The following is a 24,718-nucleotide window of genomic DNA, read 5'->3' as shown; positions in this document are numbered from 1 at the left end:
TCTCTACCTAGGATCCAAAAATACATAAACCTTTTGTTTTATAAGCAAGTCCAGTAGTTACAAGAGAACTCCAGAAAGAAGATGCTCCCAAAGAAAGAGCAAGAAAAGATTTAAACCTAAGCATGTTATTGCCCGTCTGGGGTTTTTAATCATTTTGACGGAGACTTCAGTAGATGGAACCTAAGCACAGTACCGGGCAGAACTTTGGGTTCTGGCCCAGAAATAGCTAAGAAGAAGAAATATTTAAATTAAATCAGTAATTTAAAGAGATGGTAAGGTTAGACAGACTGGATGGACCATTCGGGTCTTTATCAGCCGTCATCTACTATCTTACCATGTTAATATTTATTTATTACCGTATTTCTCACTCTATCTTTCGTGAGAACTGGGACAGCAATTCACAGAGCGGCGCGGGACAAGGCAGGAAGCAAAAAATTCACACCTGCCTGCTTCCCACTGCCGTTCGGGAGGAGAAAGGAGAGAAGGACAGGAGGTTGTAAGGCTGGACCGCCATTCAAAGAGTGGCATGGCAGGAAGCGAAAAAATTGCGCCTGCCTTCTTGCCGCTCCGACTCTGCTTGCCGCTGGGTAGAAAGTCAGATGGAAAGGCAGGAGGCTGTAAGCTTCTGCCCTACAGCGCTGGACTGCCAGACAGCTGGAGAAATTAAGGTAAGGGGTGCCTGCCTGTCCTGCCACTAGGCTTGCCTGTCCTGCCCTGTCCCCTGTCCCAGCCTACCATTAGACCACCAGAGGGGGGGAAGGGTACAGAGCCTGGCAGGGAGGGGGACAGTGTGCAGAGCCTGACAAGGAGTGTGGGGTTGGGTGCAGAGCCTGGCAGGGAGAATTTGGTTCAGAATGTTTTTTCTTGTTTTCCTCCTCTAAATCTTGGGTGCGTCTTATGGTCAGGTGCGTCTTATGCAGTGAAAAATATGGTAATTATACTTGATATATTGCCCTTCTATTAGGGACTAAACAGCACAGTTTACAATAATAATTTACCCCAATATAATCAATAACACAAAAGACAAAACAACGATACAGGAATCAGTAGGGTTGATCCCATAGCTATGTATAAAAGTCTACCGTAATATCGGAGCCCCAAAAATGCTAAAGAATAAAAGTGAGATCAATCTAGATGGGATTCTAACTGTAAATGTTGGGGCAGAGAATTCCACATGGCTGGTGCCCTATAAAGGAAAGCAGATTCTCTAGTAGGATCCGATTTTGCTCAAGACACAGATAGGATAAGTTCTGGTTCAAAGATCCTAAAGTGGGATGGTAAGGGATTATCAATAAATTACCCAAGAAACCTCAGTAAAAGGCTCTGTGTGTCAGAACCAACATCTTAAATGTGGCTTGATAAAAATATGGTAACCAATGGACTCCCTTCAGGAGTGGAGAAACATGGTAAAGTCTCCCATAAAAGTCTTAATAGCTGTATCTTGAATGTTTTGGAGGCAGTTAATAGTATATTTGGATAGTTCAACAAAGAAGGAGCTTCAATAATCAAGTCAACTCAAGACAAAACCATGAACCAACTTGTATAACGAAGACTTGTCAAGGGCCATAATTCCCCAAAATACCTCTGAACTACTGATTATTCCTGGCGGAATTCTAAACAAAACATTTCAAAATTCTGCAAGTTTGACAACATTTAACCATATTTGTACTTAATTATCCAGAATTTCAGTACATTTCCGTATTTTTATTAAATTCCACTAGCGAAAACAAGGGTTCTTCAAGTTTTTCTCACTTAGTGACTTTCTTCTAGAAGCACAACTTTGTAAAAGCCCAACATAGTGAAGTTTGGTTGATTTGTTTTCATAGTACTTCACATTGCCTTTTTTTTTTTTTTTTTTTATTTATTTATTTATAAAATTTTACAATATTTTCAAGCGTATACATCTTGTACAGTAAAGTGAGATCAAACAACATATTAAACTAAAATTGCAAAATTAATTACTACAAGGAAATACTAACCTAGCTAATCTCACACTAGTCCTCAATTTTATTGGATCCATAATTAAGAGTAGAACATATATAATTCAAATTAATTAATTAGGAAAAATCCTTATCTGACTAAAGTGCAGGAAACTAACTTTCCATGGACGTTGTTGTTATTCCTTTTTCTAGGCGTTTCATTGAGAGAAAGCTAATCAGTTGAGATGGCTCTGTAAATATATACTTCAATGATAGATATCTAACTACACATTTACATGGATATCTCAAAAAGAACATACCCCCTATTTGAGTCACACCAGGTTTTAGAATTAAAAATTCTTTCCTTCTTTTTTGAGTCTCTCTAGAGACATCAGGAAAAATCTGAATGTGCTGTCCCAGGAAGTCTTTGGATCTATTTTTAAAGAAAAGTTTTAATATCCAATCCCTGTCTGGAGCCAAAGCCACAGACAACAAGAGAGTAGCTGGAACAGCCAATTCTCTATCTGATTGTTCCAGTATAGCCGAAATGTCCAATGACCTCTCCCGGGGTTCCTCAATTTTGTCTTCTTCTTTGAATTGGGGCTTAGCAGGTAGGTAATACACTCTTGTAAGAGGAGGTAAGGAGTTTTCAGGAATTTCCAAAATTTCCATAAAATATCTTTTCACCATTTCTCTAGGAGAAGTTGACAGGATTCTTGGAAAATTTATAAATCTCAAGTTATTTATTCGGCCATTATTCTCCTGCACTTCCAGCTTCTTCCTGAGTAATATATTATCTTTAACCAACATATCTTGATTTTGTTTCAGTAGCATTAACTCCTTATTTGTATTTTGTGTCTCTGTTTTAAATTGTGACATATCCTGCTTTAAAACTTTTATTTCTTCCTTTTGTTCTTTTAATTCTTTATCCAAACTTTTTATTTGAGGATTTAAGGAATTCCCCAAATTTACTACCAAGTCCCATAATGCTTCAAGTGTGACTGTAGGAGGTTTTGTAGGTGAGAAAAGTTGTAATGGTGTAGTATCTAAATGTTCTGAAATTAGCTTTACCTCAGTGACGTCTTGTATTCCTCCAACCTCTGTTGTCCCGATCGCAAGTCCCGTTGTCATATTCAGCGAGCCCTCCATACTAGCCTCTGTGGACACAGAAGAAACCACCTCCTCAGGTAGATTCTGGTCCCGTGGGGAGCTGGCATCTTGCGGCGTCGGTTGGAGGGGTGGCGTCCTAACGTCGGGGCTAAGAGTGACATCATGCTCAGGGGAACCCACCGCACTACTCTCCGGCAGTGTCCCCAACGAGCTAGCACCCGACCCTTCTTGTTCCCGTTGTAGGCGTCGGAGAAAATCATCAATGGTAACCACTGGGGTTAAGGGTCGCCGGGAGGCTCCTCCGGTGTTCCTTCCTCGTCTTTTCGGCATTATTAAGAAAGAAAAGACTTCAACGACGTCCTCACTGCAGCAGATATGGAATAGACTTCTTGGATCCAATAATGGGGAGCAGGATCCAATCCGGGTCTATATATCCCAAATAAATTCCCCACTGCCGGCTCCCGGACTCTACGTGGCTCCTAAGGGGCTCCCAAGGGGCCTTGCGTGCCCCTTAGGGCACGCCCCTTCGGCCACGCCCTGCGGCCGCAACCGCAGCAGCGGGTGCTTTTACGCTGTCGGAGACGGACCCAGTGACGTCAGGGATCCGTCTCTGTAATTGCCTGTCAGCGCCACCGACCAGGAAGAGGAAACCGCCGCTGTACACCCGGGACCAGCAACGGGACACTCCTCAGCTCTCCTCCAGCCCGGTAAACTGCTCCCAATGTGGCTACAGCAGCGGGTGCTTTTACGCTGTCGGAGACGGACCCAGTGACGTCAGGGGTCCGTCTCTGTAATTGCCTGTCAGCGCCACCGACCAGGAAGAGGAAACCGCCGCTGTACACCCGGGACCAGCAACGGGACACTCCTCAGCTCTCCTCCAGCCCGGTAAACTGCTCCCAATGTGGCTACAGCAGCGGGTGCTTTTACGCTGTCGGAGACGGACCCAGTGACGTCAGGGGTCCGTCTCTGTAATAGCCTGTCAGCGCCACCGACCAGGAAGAGGAAACCGCCGCTGTACACCCGGGACCAGCAACGGGACACTCCTCAGCTCTCCTCCAGCCCGGTAAACTGCTCCCTCACATTGCCTTTATATTGTCGAAAAACATATCTGAAAGCTGAAATATTTCAATAGATTCAGAATTTAAAAAACCTTTTTTCTATCTTTTGTTGTCTGAGCAGCTTATTTCTCCATTCTCTGAGGTCCCAGAGTCCCTTTTCTGCTTTTCTTCTTCCTAGGATCGTCTGTCCATTTTGTCTCTATGTGTCCTGTCCAGCATCTGTCCCTCCTGTTTCTATCCTGAGCTTCTGCCCTCTGTGTCTCTCTCCATTCCCCTGCATCCATCATCCCTCTGTCAGAATCAATGTCCCTGTGTCTAGCAGTCCTTTCATGCCTCTGTCGCTCCCCTTCAAGCATTCTTCTCCATGTCTGTCCCTCTTTCTGCTTCAGTGTCCCTGTCTCTATGCTCAGTCCCCATCTAGGATCTCTTCTCTATGTTTCTGTGCCTCTCATTTAGCAGGATCTTCCAACCTCAGCCAGCCTCTCTCCCCTATCCCCTCTCAAGCCAAAATCTCTCTCTCTATCCCTGAACACCCGCAGCCAGCATCTCATGCTATCTCTCTCCCCAGCCAGCATCTCTCATCCACCCCCACCAGCTAACATCTCTCACTTTCTCCCCATTGTCCACTACCACAGTCACGCAGATTCCACTCAATAGCAGCCTCCCACCAGCTCTGCAGGTTTTCCTCTACTATGGTTCTGGCAAAGAAAGAGGAAGTGACATTATTGAAGATGGGACTGCGGTAGAGGGAAGCCTGCAAACAGGCTGCTCGAAGTGATTCAGAGAGGGAGTGATTCAGAGAGGGAGTGCAACCCGATACTAAATTCTATGCCAACTTCAGGTAATTATGCGTCCCTCGAGAATTCTACGCTAAGTTATGTTCTTAGAGGTGGAGCACAGCCATTGGGATACAACCCATATGTCTAGAATAGCTCGCACTGGAACATGTATTCTGCCTATTCAGCAGGATATAATTTCTCACAAGCCCAATTCACCTTCCTTGGGAGCTGCTTCTCTGTTAAGCAGGAGACAGGACTGAGGTGCTCAACCGTGAAGACACAGAATGGGAAGAATTAGAGATTCAAGGTCTGCAGCTCACGAAAGCTCTAGAAACTTCTGTGGCTTTGTAAACTCTTTCCAATGCTGGGCTCCATCAGTTGACATCATCCACTTGGGAGGACTTATATACTGCTCTCTGTACAGATAAGTCATTTGTTTTACTCTCTAATACCTCCTTATACTGCAGAGTAGTTATTGCTCACCAGTACACTGAAATACCTCCTCTTATTCTGTATTGTAGTTATTACTATAGCCCATATCATTCTGTAGAGTATTTGTTACTCACCCGTGTCTGAATGTCTAACTTCTCTCTCTCCTGACTCCTGGGGATCCTGGATATGTGTCTCTCCATCTTGTTTAATCCACGATAACAGATCAGGACTTATCCTTACAGAGCCTGTTTCCAGGAATAAACATAAAAACTCAGTTATACTTCCCCTTTGTTCAAAGAAAAATATGCAAACCAAGAAGACGAGGACTTCCTTATTGTATAATCATCCTACCCAGAATGACATATGGGTCTACTATGGATGTTTCTAAGACTACCACAGGCTAACTTGAGTGTGTCTATCTTCATTATTAGCTGTTCCCAAATAGAACAAAATAAGCTACTATCTTTTCCTAAACCGTAGATTTACTTGCGGTAAGAGACAGGCGTATCATAATTAAGAACATAAGAAGTTGCCTCCACTGGGTCAGACCAGAGGTCCATCGTGCCCAGCAGTCCGCACACATGGCGGCCCATCAGATCCATGACCTGTTAGGTGGTCCCTGACTTTTCCTATAACCCATTTCTACTTCTATCTGTACCCCTCAATCCACTTATCCTTCAGGAATTTCTCTAAACCTTCCTTGAACCCCCGTAGCATGATCTGCCCTATCACAACCTCCGGGAGCGCGTTCCATGTGTCCACCACCCTCTGAGTAAAGAAGAACTTCCTAGTAGAGAGCTGCACGGGAACGGGGACGACGGGAATCCCGCGGGACCCGCGGGCATCCCGCGGGTTCCCCCTTTGGGTCACGGGGATCCCGTGGGGACGCCCCCTAGGGTCGCGGGGATCCCGTGGGGACGCCTCCGAGGGTCGCGGGGTTCCTGCGGGGCTGGATGTACTCAGTCGCGCGGCTCTTCTCCCTACCTTTTCTGCTTGCAGCACAGAGCCGAACGGAAGTCTTCCCGACGTCAGCGCTGACGTCGGAGGGGAGGGAGGGCTTAAACAAAGCTGGATGTACTCAGTCGCGCGGCTCTTCTCCCTACCTTCTCTGCTTGCAGCACAGAGCCGAACGGAAGTCTTCCCGACGTCAGCGCTGATGTCGGAGGGGAGGGAGGGCTTAATCAAAGCTTAAACAAAGCCCTCCCTCCCTCCGACGTCAGCGCTGACGTCGGGAAGACTTCCGTTTGGCTCTGTGCTGCAGGCAGTGCAGGTAAGGAGGAGAATAGCCTCGCGGTTCTAGTGGCTACCAAGGGAGGGGGCGGTCCGCCCCGCCACACCCCGCCCCGGTTGCAGCACAGCCGGCCAGGACGGGCGGGGATGGAGGGGATTCCTCGCGGGGACGGGTGGGGACGGAGGGGATTCCTCGCGGGGACGGGTGGGGACGGAGGGATTCCTCACGGGGACGGGTGGGGATGGGTGGGATTCCTCACGGGGACAGGTGGGGACGGGTGGGACTTTGGCGGGGACGGGTGGGATTTCTGTCCCCGCGCAACTCTCTACTTCCTAGCATTTGTTCTAAACCTGTCTCCTTTCAATTTTCCGAGTGCCCCCTTGTACTTGTGGTTCCCCAAAGTCTGAAGAATCTGTCCCTGTCTACCTTCTCTATACCTTTCAGGGTTTTGAAGGTTTCTATCATGTCTCCTCTAAGTCTCCGCTTTTCCAGGGAGAATAGCCCCAGCTTTTCCAACCTGTCAGCGTATGAAAAGTTTTCCATACCTATTACCATTTTAGTCGCCTTTCTCTGGACTCCCTCAAGTATCGCCATATCCTTTTTGAGGTATGGCGACCAGTACTGGACGCAGTACTCCAGATGCGGGCGCACCATTGCACGATACAGCGGCATGATGACTTCCTTCGTCCTGGTCGTGATACCCTTTTTGATGATAACCAACGTTCTGTTTGCTTTCTTTGAGGCTGTTGCACATTGTGCCGATGCTTTCATTGTTGTATCCACCAACATACCCATGTCTCTTTCAAGGTTACTTATCCCTAGCAATGATCCCCCCATTTTGTAGCTGAACATCGGGTTCTTTTTCCCTACATGCATGACCTTGCATTTTTCTATATTAAAACTCATTTGCCATTTTTTTGCCCACTCTTCCAGTCTCGTTAGGTCCCTTTGCAGGTCTTCACAGTCTTGTGGTTCTAACCCTGCTGCAGAGTTTGGTGTCATCTGCAAATTTAATAACCTCACATTTCGTCCCCTTCTCCAGGTCGTCTATAAATATATTGAACAGGAGCGGTCCCAGCATCGACCCCTGCAGAACTCCGCTTGTGACCCATTGCCATTCTGAGTATTGGTCCTTTTCTCCAACCCACTGTTTCCTGCCTGACAGCCAGTGTTTAATCCATTGGTAGACATCCCCTTTCACCCCGTGGTTCCACAGCTTCTTAAGCAGCCGTTTGTGGGGTACCTTGTCGAAGGCTTTTTGGAAGTCAAGGTAAATGATGTCTATGGATTCCCCTTTGTCCCTCTGGCTGTTTATCCCTTCAAAGAAGTGCAGTAAATTCGTGAGGCACGACCTTCCCTTGCAGAAGCTGTGCTGGCTCGCCCTCAGCTGTCCATTTTTTTCTATGTACTCACAGATGCTGTCCTTAACCAGTGTTTCCATCATCTTACCCGGAACCGAAGTCAAGCTCACCGGCCTGTAGTTTCCCGGGTCACCCCTCAATCCTTTCTTAAAGATAGGCGTGACATTTGCTATTTTCCAGTCCTCCGGGACTGGATAGGTTATATATTTGCTGGAGAGTTTCCGCTATTTCGTTTCTCAGTTCTTTTAGTACCCTTGGGTGGATTCCGCCGGGCCTGGTGATTTGTCGCTCTTCAATCTGTCTATCTGTCGGAGGACATCCTCTTGGCTTACCTCTATTTGCTCAAGCTTTTCATCCTGATCCCCACTTATGATCTCCTCAGGTTCTGAAACATTGGATGTGTCCTCGCTCGTGAAGACCAACGCGAAGAACTGGTTCAACCTGTCAGCTACCTCTTTTTCCTCCTTTACCACTCCTTTTCTGTCTCCATCATCCAAAGGTCCCACTTCCTCCCTCGACGGTTGTTTCCCCTTCACGTACCTGAAGAACGGTTTGAAGTTTCGTGCTTCCCCATCCAGCCTCTCTTCATATTCTCTTTTTGCTTTCCTAACCGCTCGGTGACATTCCTTTTGGTGTTTTTTTGTTCCTTCTGGTTGTCCTCAGTTTGGTCCTTTTTCCATTTTCTGAACGATCTTTTCTTGTCACTTATCGCCTTCTTCACTGCATTTATTATCCACATCGGGTTTTTTGTTTGATTCTTTTTCTGGGGACGTACAGGTTTTGTGCTTTGCGCACCGTGTCCTTAAGTAGGGACCAGGCTTTCTCTACGGTCTCCATCTTCCCTGAGCTGCCTCTGAGTTTCTTTCCCACCATTTTTCTCATAGCATCGTAGTTCCCTTTGCTGAAATTGAGCGCTGTCGTTGTAGTTCTCTTCACTTTTGACGTTCCTACTTCTAATTTGCACTGGATCATGTTGTAATCGCTGCTTCCTAGTGGCCCTATTACTACCACCTCCTTTGCGGATCCCCCTAGCCCGTTGAGGATTAGGTCGAGAGTGTCATTTCCTCGCGTTGGTTCCATGACCAGCTGTTCCATGAATTTTGTTTCCCTTGCGCAGTTGGAGTGTCCAATACTCCAGTCTATCCCAGGGTAGTTGAAATGCCCCATCACCACCACACTTCCGCTTTTGCATTCCTGTCTCAATTCTGCTTCCAGGTCTTGGTCGTTTGCTTCTGGTTGTCCAGGTGGGCGATAGTACAGTCCCAATTTTATGTCAGCTCTATTTCTTCCTGGTAACTTAACCCATAGTGATTTCAAGCCATCCACCCTTACTGCTGTTTCCATCCTCGTCGAGTGAATGGAGTACTTTATATATAATGCTATTCCTCAACCCTTCTTGCACGTCCTGTCTCTCCTATAGAGTTTGGACCCTTGTAGGACCACATCCTATTTGTTGTCCTCAGACCACCATGTTTCTGTGACTCCAATTATGTCTAGGTCCTCTATGACTTCTAGCTCTCCCATTTTGGCTCTTAGACTCCTTGCATTGGTGTAAAAGCAATTTAAGTCCCGGTTGTTTACTTTCCTTGCTGGTTTTCCTCGTGGTTTGTTACTACTGTGGGTGATCAGATCATAGGACCTCTTGTAATTGCTATATTATTTCAGGTCCACATCCTGACTCCAAATTTTAATCACCTACACCTGTCCCATCCTACCTGCCTCACCTATTTTGTGTAAAGAACTACAGAACCACATCTGCAGGTGTATGCTTCATGAGCTATATCATTGAAATATATTGGGTAATAATGAAAAAAAATCAAAATACCACTAATCATGAAAGTGGTAAATACAAACCCTCAGATCTTGGAAAGCAACATTTATCTCAAATGGTGTAACCCATGAACCAGCGCTGGTTGAGAATATACAATTCCCAACGCCTTTCTGACAGGAGAAACAGGCGTTTCAATCTGTCCAAAGCAGATCTTCCTCAGGGGGTAATAATCTTCCTCATTAAATTCTTATTTCAAAACATTACCGTTGTGGTCTAACGGCAAACGCAGCAGCGCAATGTAGTTGCTTTGAAAAACTGCTAATGAAAGAAAATCATCTCTCATTACAAGACTGCCCACCACTGAAAGATCACTTGGACACACAAAGTCAGAGGCGTGAAGAAAGTACAAGAAATTTATTACGGTATACCGGACTCTAGTGCAGTTAATAGCCTGCCTACTAGTGTCAGAAACAGGAAATACAAGGACTTTTATGCCCTTTTCGCAAACTAATATATGCAAAAACTACAATTTTCATTTGTTACTTCTATAACTTTCTACAATTATTATTGGTCCTAAGCCAGCACTTATGATAGGTTCAGGGGTACAACTTATAGTCCTATAGGAAACTAGCTCATTTCTCTGCTTATCTAAATCTTACAGGTCTAAATGCTACATGTACAGAAGGGCAGGGCACATCATGCCTCAAACTCTTATCTATTCAGCTTACAATGTGGTAAGGTAGGGACATACATTTTAGGCAGATGAAGTCAATAGATTGTAAACTTTCTTCAGCTATGTAGACCAGAGCAATATTTTAAACAACAGTTAACCATTTCATGACCCTACATTCCCCCCTTTCAGGCTGGCGTACCTAAGGAGCCAAGCCTGACAAAATAAAGTTAGGGGTCAGGAAAGTCGGTGTCCCCAGTGGGTAAGGGATGATACTGGGAGAGAGCAAGGGCCAATGCAGCAGTGGAACAGTTGACAATAGAGTCCATAATTCAGTGGAGCAGCTTTATGGCTATGGGGACTACACAGGGCAGGCAGCAAAGGAGCAGAGAAGACAGGGCGGCAACCAGCAAGATGATCTTCAGTGCTGAACCAGAGGGCAACCAGGAGCCGAAGGTACCAGAGATCCAGTCTGCAGTAAGGTCACGCCAGGTCTGGTCAGGAACATGAGCCAGTTTGGTGATACGATCTACATCGTCCTCAATCATTTTACTCAAGTTCAAGGCAGCAGTTGAAGAGGTTGAATTTGCCACAGACACCACCTTCTGTCTAGAACTAGGCAGTTCTGATAGATAGCAGTGTGCATTTTAGCATTCGCTCTGACAATGGTACTCAAAGCTCAGGTGGTCTCATTAGTTATCAGTTCGAATATAGCTTGTAGACAAATAATGCAGTTCAGCATATAGATTGGGGTCTGATAGCCCCAGGTGCCATCTTCGGTCCATGTGGCAGGTCCATAAGCAGCAATGATCCATTTTGCAGGACAGTCATCACCCCATTCACCTATTTTAAGGGAATTGGTGGAAGTAGACCGCTTTTGGCGACCTCTGGTGTTGAATACAGGGGCTCCCCATGTGTTCACCATCGGCTAGTGGTAACAGGAAGAAGCTGGGACGGATCATACAAAGCACACATGTACCAGTCTAGTTAGCAGGCAACCAAGAGTAGGCAAACAGATCACAGAGCCAGTATCAACTATCAGGAGCTGACCATCATTCATAGGAAGTTCCATTAAGCAGTGTCTGAAGGGCGCTGAAGACAGTGGGAAGCAACAATGGAGGTTTACAAGGCCCATCGTGAAGGTCGTGGACCTGACGTAAAAGTGAGGGTCTGTGAAGTCAGGTTTAACATGTCCAGCTGCATTGCCTCCCATAGCCACTGTTCTCCCATATCAGTCCCTCCTCATACAAAACAATTGCTAACATTAAGAGTCTGACCTATAGTTTCAGCAAACTGTATAAACAGATTTCTAGTGATTACAGGATATTAGTATCTACTTTCATAATTTCATAAAACTGGGGAAACACCACAGAGTGATGGACAGAAGCACATGAGTGGGATACAATTCGGACATATACAACAGTACCTGGGTCTCACCTTTTACCATCAATATACAATGCCATGCAGTCTCTGGCCTTCTGGACTTGGACATTGGCATTCCAGTTATATGGGTCAGTGGTAGTGAAAACCATGGGATTACAGTAGCCTGTAGTACACAAGGGGCTGGAGCTAGTAAGGGAGGCAGACGGGGTGTTAGGGGGATATTTGTGTGGGTTATTGTAGGTGGCCCACAAGACACTTTCTCATAAAGGACAGGCTCCACCATTAGTGAAGGTTTCCTCATAGGGGCAGTTCTTAAAGGCATCAGGTTATACAGACATATATACTTAGCACATTTGGTATAATAACACAGTTAATCTAGGGAGCCACACAAAACTGTATTAGGGGTAGTACCATGACCTTGAGAAACATCAAATAACACACATGTATCACAATACAAAGACACCGGGCGAGTGGGGTCTACAATAAGAGTCTAGTTGATAAGTGGACCCTCAACATTATCAATGCAGATTTCCGCCCACTTTTAAACTTCATCACCAGTAGGTTGGAAACAGAAAATACCCTCAAATGTTTGACACTTTCTGTACTTAACTCCTTCTTGCAAACAAACATCAGGCAAAAGTTGTACTTGTTAAGTACAATAGGAAAGAAATACAGAAGAAAGAAGCATAAGTAAGGGCAACACAAATATCATATATATATATATATATATACTAACATAGGAAGCTCATTTTTCTTTCAGGCACAACTTAGAAAACTTCAAACAGTTATACTCAAGACACTTGCTAAAGGCAGTGGTGAACCCCAGGCAGTCAATTAAACTCAAACACTTATAAAGAATTATATTCAGAACACCTGCTAAGTACAATGGTAAATATTCAGAACTTTTGAGGTCTTAGAAAGCTTCAGCTGAAGATCCGTTTTGTAGTGGAACCAAGTTTCATGTCTGGACACCTTGACAACTGTAAGAGAAGAAATTAGGACAGTAAAAGGACCTATCCACCTAGGTTTCAGGGGGTCTGACTTCCAAGTTTTAGCCATACTGTATTTCCAGGGACATACCCATGGACTTATGTAGCTATCGATATTGGGGCCCTTTCCAGGACCCATTTGTGGAGCTCTTGATGGGCCTTAGCTAAAGATTGGACCTGACTCTGGAGGATATCTGATCCCAGAGTAGCAAAGGAACCAGGATCTGGGTTCACAATGGGTGGAACAGAAGGCAGCAGGACAGGCCAGGACAGATTAGTTTCTTCAATTCATTTCATGAGAAGGGTCTTAAGAGTTCTGTTCATTCTTTCGACCTGACCAGAGCTCTCAGGATGGTAAGCAGCATATAATTTCTATTCAATTTGGAGGGCCTGAGCAATTTGTTGGACGACATCGGCAATGAAAGCAGGGCCATTGTCACTGCCTATAGAAACAGGGAGACCAAAGCACGGAATTATTCAGGAGGTGTTTGGTTACTTCCCTGGCGCGTTCAGTGCAAGTAAGGAAGGCTTTGACCCATCTAGTCAGGGTGTCTGTGAAGACTAGGAAGTTACTGAGGGAACGGGAAATGGGCATGTGGGTAAAATCTACAGACAGAACCTGCATCGGATATGTTCCAATAGGTTGGTATCCAAGAGGTGGCAGTCATCTGATTGGGAATTTTATTCTAGAACCGACAACACACTGTGGGACCATATTCCGGACTAGCTGATCAAGGTGATTGATAAAGAAATGTCTCTTGAGAGTGAATTTTATAGCGAGTTCTCCAGAGTGTGCCAAATCATGGCATCTTGTGACAATCGTGAGGGCCAGGTGTTGAGGAATGAATATGAGGGTACCCACTGTGCTCGTGTTTGAAGTATCAGTGTGTGGGTCCAGACTGGCACTTGAATTGGCGCATTTTGTATCCACCCCCCTTTCAGGACAGACTGGCCCAAAATAATGCATGCCCAAGTCTGTTCCTGAGAAGTGTACTGGGGTGTAAGGGTGTCCAGAAAAGGAATGATAATAATAATAATAATAACTTTATTCTTATATACCGCCAACAATCTTGCGACTTCTAGGCGGTTTACAGTAAAGAGAAATTGTACAGACGGCGACTTAACAGAATATTGCAGTGTACATCTGATAGTAACAGCATTAATGATAATAACAACAGTTTATGTACTGTAGGGTCTTGAAGTACCTTGTGGTTTGCACAGGGTTGGAAGTTAGTGATTGGGGTTAACAGTTTACAAGAACAGATTTGGGGAGTGATTACGAAGGGGGTTATTGTCCTTGTTCGTTGCCTAGGTATTTTGTGAACAGGTATGTTTTCAGGTGTTTCCTGAATTCTCCATAGTTGTTTGTGTGTGTAATTAGTTTATCTAAGTCTTTGCCCCATAAGGCTGCTTGATAGGATAGAAGTTGTTGATGGTATCTCTTATATTTGCATCCTCTGGCTGGTGGGGAGACGAATTTCAGGTGTATTCTTCTCTCATGTCTGTTGGTTGGGTATGAGAAGAGGTCTGTTATGTATTTAGGGGCTAGACCTGATAGTACTTTGAAGCATAGACATCCCAGCTTGAACTTCGTACGTGCCTCCATTGGTAGCCAGTGCAGGAGTCGGTAGGAAGGGGTTATATGATCGGACTTCTTCAGCCCGAAAATCAGCCTGACTGCTGCATTTTGTATCAGTTGTAGTCTCTGCATTTGCTTCTGGGAAATTGCCAGGTGGGTGATGTTACAATAATCAAGGTGGCTTAATATTAGGGATTGTACCAGTATTCTGAATGCTGAAGCGTCGAAGTATGCTCTTATGGACCTAAGTTTCCAGAGAGTGAAGAACCCTTTTTTGACTAGGGAGTCCACATGGTCTTTCATAGTTAGACCTTGGTCTAGTATTACCCCCAGAACCTTCATTGTTGGTTGAATGGGGTAGTTAAGATTGTTTATGCGTAATGATTTTGTCGTGATATTTGAGAGTGGTGAGGCTATAAAGAATTTAGTTTTGTCTGAATTGAGTTTCAGTTTAAATTCTGAGGTCCATTGTTCCATCAGGTTTAGTGCTTGTGTTGCTGTGGGAGTGATTTCGGAGGGAGACGTATTGAATGGGATGATTGTGAAGTCATCCGCGTAGCTGAATACTTTTATACCCTGTTGGGCCAGCTGCATGCCTAGTGAAGATATATAGACGTTGAAGAGTAGTGGGGATAGAGGGGACCCCTGTGGAACGCCTGATGGATTTCTCTATGTTTTGGAGAGGCTGCAGTTGAAGCGTACTTGATAGGTGCGGGATGTGAGGAATCCTCGGAACCAGTCAAGTACTTCACCTCCGATGCCGATTGCGTCTAGACATTGTAGCAATTTTTTGTGATCCACCAGGTCAAAGGCCGAGCTCATGTCAAATTGCATGATTAAGGCATTATATCCCTTGCTGAGTAAGTTGCGTGAGTATTCTAGGGTTGCTGCGATCACCGTCTCTGTGCTAAACAGAGGTCTGAAGCCAGACTGGGTTTCATGTAGTAGCGAGAACTGATCAAGGTAGTCCATCAATTGGGTGTGTACTAAACCTTCCATTATTTTTACGAAGAATGGAATGGATGCTACCGGTCTATAGTTAGTTACTGATGATAGGGATTGTTTATGATTGTTCCCTTGTTCCCAGAACTCATCCCCTTCGTTTATCTCCTCGCACGATTCGTAATGCGCCCAGTATCCCTCTGGGTTTATGTGTCCCCTTGTGAGATGTTCTTTTTTTATTATCTTTGGGTGAGTTTTTTCTTTTGGTTGGTTCCAGATTAGGTTAAAGTAGTAGGTGAAATGATCGGACCAGATGTCGTGGTGCCAGATACCGTCGGATATAGAAATAGTGGGATTTAGAATTTCTTTTGAGGACATGGCTACCAAGTCTAACTGATGGCCTTTTTCGTGAGTTTGTGTGGATGAAGGGAGATTGTAGTTGAGTGAGGATAGGAAGTTTTTGAAATCTTTTGTGTCAGGATTGTCCTCGTTCTCTAAGTGTAGGTTTGCGTCTCCTACTATAATATTGTAGGGCGGGGTGATTGAGTTATGTAGAATGAATTCGTAGAAGTCTTCTCTGGCCTTTGACCAGCATTTTGACGGGACATAAAATAGAATGCAGGTGAGGTATTCTTCTAGATCCTTGTTACTAATTTTGCATGCTAGTGTTTCTAATTGGTTGGTTGTCTTGGAATCTACTAATTTAAGTTCAAGTTCTTCCTTGAGGATGACTGCCAATCCTCCCCCTCTTTTGTCTTCACGGTTTAACATGAGAATTTTATAGTTATTTGGTATTAGGTCGTTTAGTATTGGATCCTCTTCAGATAGTAGCCATGTTTCCGTTAGAAAGAGGCAGGCTAACTTCTTGTTGATGATCCAATCTTTGATTAGGAAAGCTTTGTTTCTTACTGATCTAGTGTTGAGGTAAGCGCATAGAACAGTGGTAGTTGTGATGGGTATGATGGGTGTAGTGATTTTGATGGGTTTTAATTCCCTTGTTCTTTTTTTGAGGGTACGGTGAGGTCTACTGTTACTTGTGATTATTTTAATATGATTTACTCTTTCTTCCTGTAGGTTAGTTAGGAGTCTGATGGTTGTGTCCGGGTATTGAGTGGAGTGAAGTTTTGGATGGAGTGATATAAAGTTCCCAACGTTATTGCTTAATAAATAGATCAGTAGGATCAGTAAAAGCTTAATGTTTGCTGGTTTTGTTGGCGCTGGGCCCTTTTCAATTGTGTGTCCTCCGGCTGGATCAGGGGGGGGGGCGGAGCAAGGCTCCCACGCCGGTCTCGATCTGGCTGGCTTGTGTCGGGTGAGGGCGCTGGGCCCTTTTCAATTGTGTGTCCTCCGGCTGGATCGGGGGGGGCGGAGCAGGGCTCCCATGCCGGTCCCGATCTGGCTGGCTTGTGTCGGGTGAGGGCGCTGGGCCCTTTTCAATTGTGTGTCCTCCGGCTGGATCGGGGGGGGGGCGAAGCAGGGCTCCCACGCCGGTCCCGATCTGGCTGGCTTGTGTCGGGTGAGGGCGCTGGGCCCTTTTCAATTGTGTGTCCTCCGGCTGGATCGGGGGGGGGGGCGGAGCAGGGCTCCCACGCCGGTCCCGATCTGGCTGGCTTGTGCCGGGTGAGGGCGCTGGGCCCTTTTCAATTGTGTGTCCTCCGGCTGGATCGGGGGGGAGGGGCGGAGCAGGGCTCCCACGCCGGTCCCGATCTGGCTGGCTTGTGTCGGATGAGGGCGCTGGGCCCTTTTCAATTGTGTGTCCTCCGGCTGGATCGGGGGGGGGGCGGAGCAGGGCTCCCACGCCGGTCCCGATCTGGCTGGCTTGTGTCGGGTGAGGGCGCTGGGCCCTTTTCAATTGTGTGTCCTCCGGCTGGATCGGGGGGGGGGGGGGGCGGAGCAGGGCTCCCATGCCGGTCCCGATCTGGCTGGCTTGTGTCGGGTGAGGGCGCTGGGCCCTTTTCAATTGTGTGTCCTCCGGCTGGATCGGGGGGGGGGGGCGGAGCAGGGCTCCCACGCCGGTCCCGATCTGGCTGACTTGTGTCGGTTGACGGCGCTGGGCCCTTTTCAATTGTGTGTCCTCCGGCTGGATCGGGGGGGGGGGGGGCGGAGCAGGGCTCCCACGCCAGTCCCGATTTGGCTGGCTTGTGTCGGGTGAGGGCGCTGGGCCCTTTTCAATTGTGTGTCCTCCGGCTAGATCGGGGGGGGGGGCGGAGCAGGGCTCCCACGCCGGTCCCGATCTGGCTGGCTTGTGTCGGGTGAGGGCGCTGGGCCCTTTTCAATTATGTGTCCTCCGGCTGGATCGGGGGGGGGGCGGAGCAGGGCTCCCACGCCGGTCCCGATCTGGCTGGCTTGTGTCGGGTGAGGGCGCTGGGCCCTTTTCAATTGTGTGTCCTCCGGCTGGATCGGGGGGGGCGGAGCAGGGCTCCCACGCCGGTCCCGATTGTATACAGAGGAGCTGAAAGAGGGGGCAGAGACTGGCAGCTCGGGTTGTGCGGTCGGCAAGGGCATTGCCATGAGAGACAAGGTCCGTCACGCGTCTGTGCATAACAGAAACACGTGAGGGTAGTTGTACGGCCTCAAGAGGGTCAAGAATGAGGGGAGCATGATGGATCAGGCGGCCGGAGGCTGTAATGAAACCTCGATATTTCCAGATGGCCCTATGGGAATGCAAGGTAAAGAAAGCATATTTGGAGTCAGTGTAGATGTTGCAAGACTAAAGAAGCAGAATATCGCAGGGCAGAAGTGAGGGCATACAGCTCAGCTTCTTGGGCAGAAGTGCCAGAGGGCAGGGGCCTGAGTCAGAAGTTTTTGGAGGCAGCGAAAAGACCGCTCTTGAAGTTGGGTCCAGACAAAAGGGGCTGAGTCAGCGCCTTTGGTGGAATCATACAGAGGACGAGCAATAGGAGAGAAATCAGGAATCCAGATGGGACAGTATCCTGCAATACTGAGAAAGGTGCTCAGAGCCTTGCAGTTATCAGGGACAGGGAGACTACAGACAGCCTGGACCTGGGTGTGGGAAGGGACCTGGTACCCTGGGAAATATGAAAGCCAAGGTAGGTGACACAAGGAAGGCATACTTGAAATCAATGTAAATATGGCCACAGGAAAATTTAAAAGGCAGACCCACTATCTGAAAGACTCAGATAAATAATAATAATAACAGTTTATATACCGCAATACCATGAAGTGCTATGCGGTTTACAAAAGATTAGAGAAGGTACAAAATAATTGAACTTAAGATGTCTACTAACACATAAGAATTGTTCTCAATCCCTAGTCTATATCAGGTTCCTACCCCAAAGAGCTGACTTGTAAAAATTAAGTAAAATGCAGTTCTGGATCCACCCACTAAGCAGGGTAGTCTGACACAAGCGCTCTCTAAAGCAGCAGTCCCTTCACTATCAGCTGACTGGCAAAAATATTTACTTCCATACAAAAGCATTCCTAAAAATTACATTCTTATTCCTAAAAGTTACATTTTTATACTAAGCTTACATGATTTATAAAAAGAAATACAAAACAAAGATTGGAATATTCAGTAAAACTTTGGATTGCAAATAACTTGGTTTGCAAGTGTTCTATAAGACAAGCAATGATTAAATTTTATATACCAGCAACGTCTTGCAATACACATACATACAGTATAGAAGCATCACATTTTCACAACTGAGCCAATGGTTCCTTTCTATATGACGCTGCAGAAATGCAGTGACTGTTCCAAACGAGCAAGGGCTTGCAATACAAGTATGTATATTTTTGTACACGAGTGCCCTGGACTACAAGCATGCTTCTGGAACAAATTATGATCCCAAACCAAGGTTTTACTGTACTCACAAGTTTAAACATTGTTCATTTTTATTTTTTTTTTTACAATCAACATGGGTCTCAGTAGAGACTTACTCCCCCTTCCTACAGAATTTCACAAAGGAGAGAGAGTTGCTTAAAGATCAAAGAGATCAAATTATAGATGTAGTCCTTTTCAGAATTTTTAAATTAGACAAATAACTTCTAAATTTGGACAAAGAACTTCTTTTTAGCATGGAATATAATTTCCAGAAATCATATTTTTCGTTTATATTTATTTCTGAATATATATAAACATTTTATAACATAGCCAAAAACTTCAAATGCAAAACCACTTATCTGTTTCAGGAGAAACCGCATTTGAAGTGCTAAACACTTCATGGCCCTTATCAGCACAAAAGGAAAAGTACTCTCCTCTCATGCTGTGAACAACTGACAGTTTAAACTTCACTGATACATTTGGACAGACAGAACTCATAAAGAACCCGGGATACTGCAGGACTTGGGAATCAGATGAAGGGAAGAATTTGGCAAGGTCTGAAGCAAGGGCGGTGCTGAATAGAGTGGGGCTAATTTTAAAGCCCTGGGATAGACGGGTCCAGGTTACTTAGGAGCTTTATCCAGTGGAAGGGTTTTCCCATTGGAATGCAAAAATTGGCTGACTGGAAGAGGAACCGATAGCAAACGAATGCATAAAAACCTGACGAGTTATGTCCTTTTCCAGGGAGCCAGAGGGGGCCAGCCCACACCAAATATCGGCCATTCTAACTGGCACAGACAAATAAGGGTTGATTTGTTAAATGTAATCAGAGATAAATCCCTTTTTAAAATTAGCTAACATATCAAGGGATCCCCCACAGGTAGACAGACATCCCCCCATTGTGCAATGGAGGACAAAAACACTTCCCTGAATTCCTGGCCCTGCCCGTCTCTGGACTAGGGATACGCAGTACTAACAGGTCCACACTCGCTTCGTCCTCAAGGACGTCTCAGACACTCTCAAACACACAAAACAACAGATGTCAGTTCAGTTACTCAACCAGAAAATAACAGTTTCCTAGAATCCTTCCCCCACGACTTCAGCGACAGATCACGTGGCTTACTAGGCAGGAGACGAGAGACAGGATAGGGATGATCAGTTCCCACTTACCAGATGGTGGCCACTCCAGGACAGAATTAAACTGATTAAACTGATACAGATTCTGGTACTTTAAACTGAGACTAGATAAGTCAGTTGAAGCGGTCCAACGTCCTGAGGTCTGCCAACCCCCCAAAAGGAAGGCAGCCGGCTAAGCAGACACATCAGCCGTAGGACCAGAAACAAGTGACCAATCGAGTAACCAGTGGTCAAGAGACCTTCAAGTCCCTGTTCGGAAGCCAAATGAAAGGTCACTTGGACACACAAAGTCAGAGGCGTGAAGAAAGTACAAGAAATTTATTACGGTATACCGGACTCTAGTGCAGTTAATAGCCTGCCTACTAGTGTCAGAAACAGGAAATACAAGGACTTTTATGCCCTTTTCGCAAACTAATATATGCAAAAACTACAATTTTCATTTGTTACTTCTATAACTTTCTACAATTATTATTGGTCCTAAGCCAGCACTTATGATAGGTTCAGGGGTACAACTTATAGTCCTATAGGAAACTAGCTCATTTCTCTGCTTATCTAAATCTTACAGGTCTAAATGCTACATGTACAGAAGGGCAGGGCACATCATGCCTCAAACTCTTATCTATTCAGCTTACAATGTGGTAAGGTAGGGACATACATTTTAGGCAGATGAAGTCAATAGATTGTAAACTTTCTTCAGCTATTTAGACCAGAACAATATTTTAAACAACAGTTAATCATTTCATGACCCTACACCACAACTGTACAATGTAATCTTCTGCAGCCAGGTTCTGACCATTTGGGCTACTCTGACCCTGCATTTTAGCTCTTCTTCAAGAAACAGAGAATAATCTGTCTCTGATTTCAAAGGGGAAAAAACAGTAGGACACACAAGATGGTCTTATGGTCCCTCCCACTGTCAGCTTAAGATAGAGGTCAGTATTAGAGAGCTGCACGGGAACGGGGACGACGGGAATCCCGCGGGACCCGCGGGCATCCCACGGGTTCCCCCTTCGGGTCACGGGGATCCCGTGGGGACGCCCCTAGTGTCGCGGGGATCCCGTGGGGACGCCTCCGAGGGTCGCGGGGTTCCTGCGGGGCTGGATGTACTCAGTCGCGCAGCTCTTCTTCTCCCTACCTTCTCTGCTTGCAGCACAGAGTCGAACGGAAATCTTCCCGACGTCAGCGCTGACGTCGGAGGGGAGGGAGGGCTTAAACAAAGCCGTCCCTCCCTCCGACGTCAGCGCTGACGTCGGGAAGACTTCCGTTTGGCTATGTGCTGCAGGCAGTGCAGGTAAGGAGGATAGTAGCCTCGCGGTTTGAGTGGCTACCAAGGGAGGGGGCGGTCCGCCCCGCCCCGCCCGCAGCACAGCCGGCCAGGTCCCCTTACTTTTGTGGCACTTCCCCGACCGACTGACTACAGCCCCGGTCCGACAATCCTCCCTGCCCTGTAGCCGCGAATCTAAATTACCTTATTACAGCTGCTGTAAGAAGATAATTTAGATTTGCGGCTAAAGGGCAGGGAGGATTGTCGGACCGGGGCTGTTGTCGGTCGGTCGGGGAAGTGCCACAAAAGTAAGGGGACCTGGCCGGCTGTGCTGCACCCGGGGCGGTAGAAAAAGAGGGGGGAGAAGGACGCTGAAAGCCAATGGAGAAGACGGGAGGGGGGAAGGACTCTGAAAGCACTTGAAGACAGAGGAGGGAGAAGGACGCTGAAAACACATGGGGAATACAAAGGGGTGGAGAAGGACGCTGAAAGGCCATGGGAAGGGCGGGGGGGAGGACTCTGAAAACACTTGTGGAAGACAGAGGGGGGAGAAGGATGCTGAAAGCACATGGGGAAGACAAAGGGGTGGAGGACGCTGAAAGAACATGGGGAAGACGGGGGGGGGGTGGAGAAGGACGCTGAAAGGCCATGGGGAAGACAGAGAGGGAGAAGGACGCTGAAAGGCCATGGGAAGGGCGGGGTGGAGGACTCTGAAAGCACTTGTGGAAGACAGAGGGGGGAGAAGGATGCTGAAAGCACATGGGGAAGATAAAGGGGTGGAGAAGGACGCTGAAAGGACATGGGGAAGACGGGGGGGTGGAGAAGGACGCTGAAAGGCCATGGGGAAGACAGAGAGGGAGAAGGACGCTGAAAGGACATGGGGAAGCAGAGGGGGGAGAAGGACACTGAAAGCACATGTGGAAGACAGAGGGGGGAGAAGGACGCTGACAGGACATGGGGAAGATGGGGGGAGGACGCTGAAAGGAAATGGGGAAGAGAGAGTAGGGAGAAGACGCTGGCAGGGAAGAAGACAGATGCCAGACTATGGGGGGAGCGGAGAGAAGAAGATGGGTGCCAGACCAATTTGGAAGGGGGGGAGAGGCACAGTAACAGAGCAAATGGAAGATGCAGAAGGAAGAGAGACAGTGGATGGAAGGAATTGAATGAGAACATGAGGAAAGCAGAAACCAAGCAACAAATGTAGGAAAAGAATTATATTTCTTTTTTTTTTATTTTGCTTCAGGATAAAGTAGTATATTAGTTGTGTTGATAAAAATTTATAAACATTAGAGGCTCTGGTAGAAACCCGTTTGCAAAGTATGTATTCTTCCCAATTAATATTTTCAAATTAATAAAGTCTTTTTGCTTATTTGTAAATGGGTTTCTACCAGAGCCTTTAATTCAGTAGCATAATTAAATGAAATAACTATTTCTGAAGTTTATAGGGACGGGCGGGGATTCCTCGTGGGGACGGGTGGGGATTCCTCACGGGGACGGATGGGACTTTGGCGGGGACGGGTGGGATTTCAGTCCCCGCGCAACTCTCTAGTCAGTATAGGGAGATCCAGATCACACTTGGAAGTTTCTGGAGCAAAGGAAGTGCAGAAAAATGTCTCCTTACCTAGGGAGATCAGAGTCTCATAATTATCCTTCATCACCTCCCTGTAAAGCTCCTTCTGCCCTTCATCTAAATATTCCCACTCCTCCTGGGAGAAAGAAACAGCCACGTCCTCAAACTTCACCTGCATCTGAAACACAAACCAGAAACACCCTCAGCCCTTCAGCATCACCATCAGACATTATTGTAGACCTGGCGCAGGTAAGTTGCTTAGTGAACATGTGGATGGAGCGTGGAAGTGGCGCCAAGTGACCTAGTGGAATTGATCAAATCACATGGAATGAGAGACTGGATTGTTCTGTTGGACCATGAGGTGAGGAGAGGCTGAATGGAAGCCCAGGGCAGCCCCTTAAGCCTCCAAACGAAGTCATTCCAAGTCCCCTCCCCTCCCCCTGCCAGGAAAAGTGGGGGTGGGGGAGGGGGAGCTCCTACCTGAGCAGAAGCTCCTTTAGCCATTTCCCTCTTGGGGCTGGGAAGAGAGAGAAGAGCACAAGATGGACGACTCGCTTTCCTTCTGGCCACAAAGACTTTTCCCGCCCTCAGGGAAATTCTAGCAATGAGCATTCTGACCAATCAGCAGCGGATGAAACTGAAACTCCTCCTCCTTTCTCCCTTATCCAGGCAAAGAGCGGACCCATTCTGACCAATCAGCACTAAAAGGGGCAGAGCCAGAAGCAAAGAGCGTCTCTCAGCCTTCGTTGTGAAGTTCCGCCCTCTCCCTTGTGACGTCACCCGCCTTCCAGCTCGCATTCTTGCTTTCCCTGGCAGCGCTGGCTCCTGAGCTAGGACAAAGCTCAAACTCCTCCTCCTTTTCTCCCTTAGTCTTGCTAGGGGGCGGCCCATTCTGACCAATCAGCACTAAAAGGGGCAGAGCCAGAAGCAAAGAGCGTCTCTCAGCCTTGGGCGTGAAGCTCCTCCCCCCAATTCCTTTCTAACCCTGAGGGGGGGAAATTTCCCCCAGCAAGCACTGCGGCAGCTGCCAACTTGGGCTCCTGGGGCTGAGCAAAGCCTAATCCTGCTCTGGGCCAGTGAAGTGTCTCTCCCTCTCCTCTGGCTCAGGGAACCCCCTGAAAGCCCAGACCCAGCCCTTGGCCCAACCAATGAAGGGTTCAGCCAACACTCTCCCGCCTTAAAAGTCAACCTTCATGGAAAGGAGCCATCTTTTTTTGTGTGCAGAGAAACCATAACAACATATCATGAAATAGAAACACAGCTTCCAACAAAACAGTAGAATGCTGATAGGTAACAGAGGGTGGTGGTTAATGGAAGTTGCTCGAAGGAAGGAAAGGTGACTGAAACGGACAAGATTCGTTTCTAGGTCCCGAAATAACATTCTGTCATCTGGAGGCAATTCCCCCCAGAAAGAAAGATAGATAGCCAGTATTCTGAAGAGATTTTTTGCCTGGTTTATTATGAGTCTGCAAAACATTTATATATCTGTTACATGGGTCAGTGGTAACCATCACAACAAAAGGGGGATGGACAAGAGAGGGGAAGGGGTGCGTACTTCATTGTTTAAATCTTAAAGGTGTTAAGAGCTGTGGGGGGTTGAGCCTTCCTGTCTCAGACAACTAACCTAGTTAACATAAATTAAATGACCTCTTCCCAAACCATTAAGAAAGTAAACACCCAACATTCTACATTTGATTACTTCCAGCACAGGCAGGAACAAAAGACATAAATATGTGTGTCCT

The 24,718-nt window shown here is 46.7% G+C and overlaps 1 pseudogene; it reads right to left on the bottom strand.

The window, feature by feature from the left end:
* Positions 1-23,575, bottom strand: part of LOC117354994 — a 52,806-nt pseudogene extending 29,231 nt beyond the window's left edge.
* Between the last annotated feature and the right edge of the window lie 1,143 nt (positions 23,576-24,718).

This window comes from Geotrypetes seraphini, chromosome 2, assembly GCF_902459505.1.
Source record: "Geotrypetes seraphini chromosome 2, aGeoSer1.1, whole genome shotgun sequence".
NCBI classification, from domain to species: Eukaryota; Metazoa; Chordata; class Amphibia; order Gymnophiona; family Dermophiidae; genus Geotrypetes; species Geotrypetes seraphini.
This window is presented reverse-complemented; position numbering and strand designations above follow the sequence as displayed.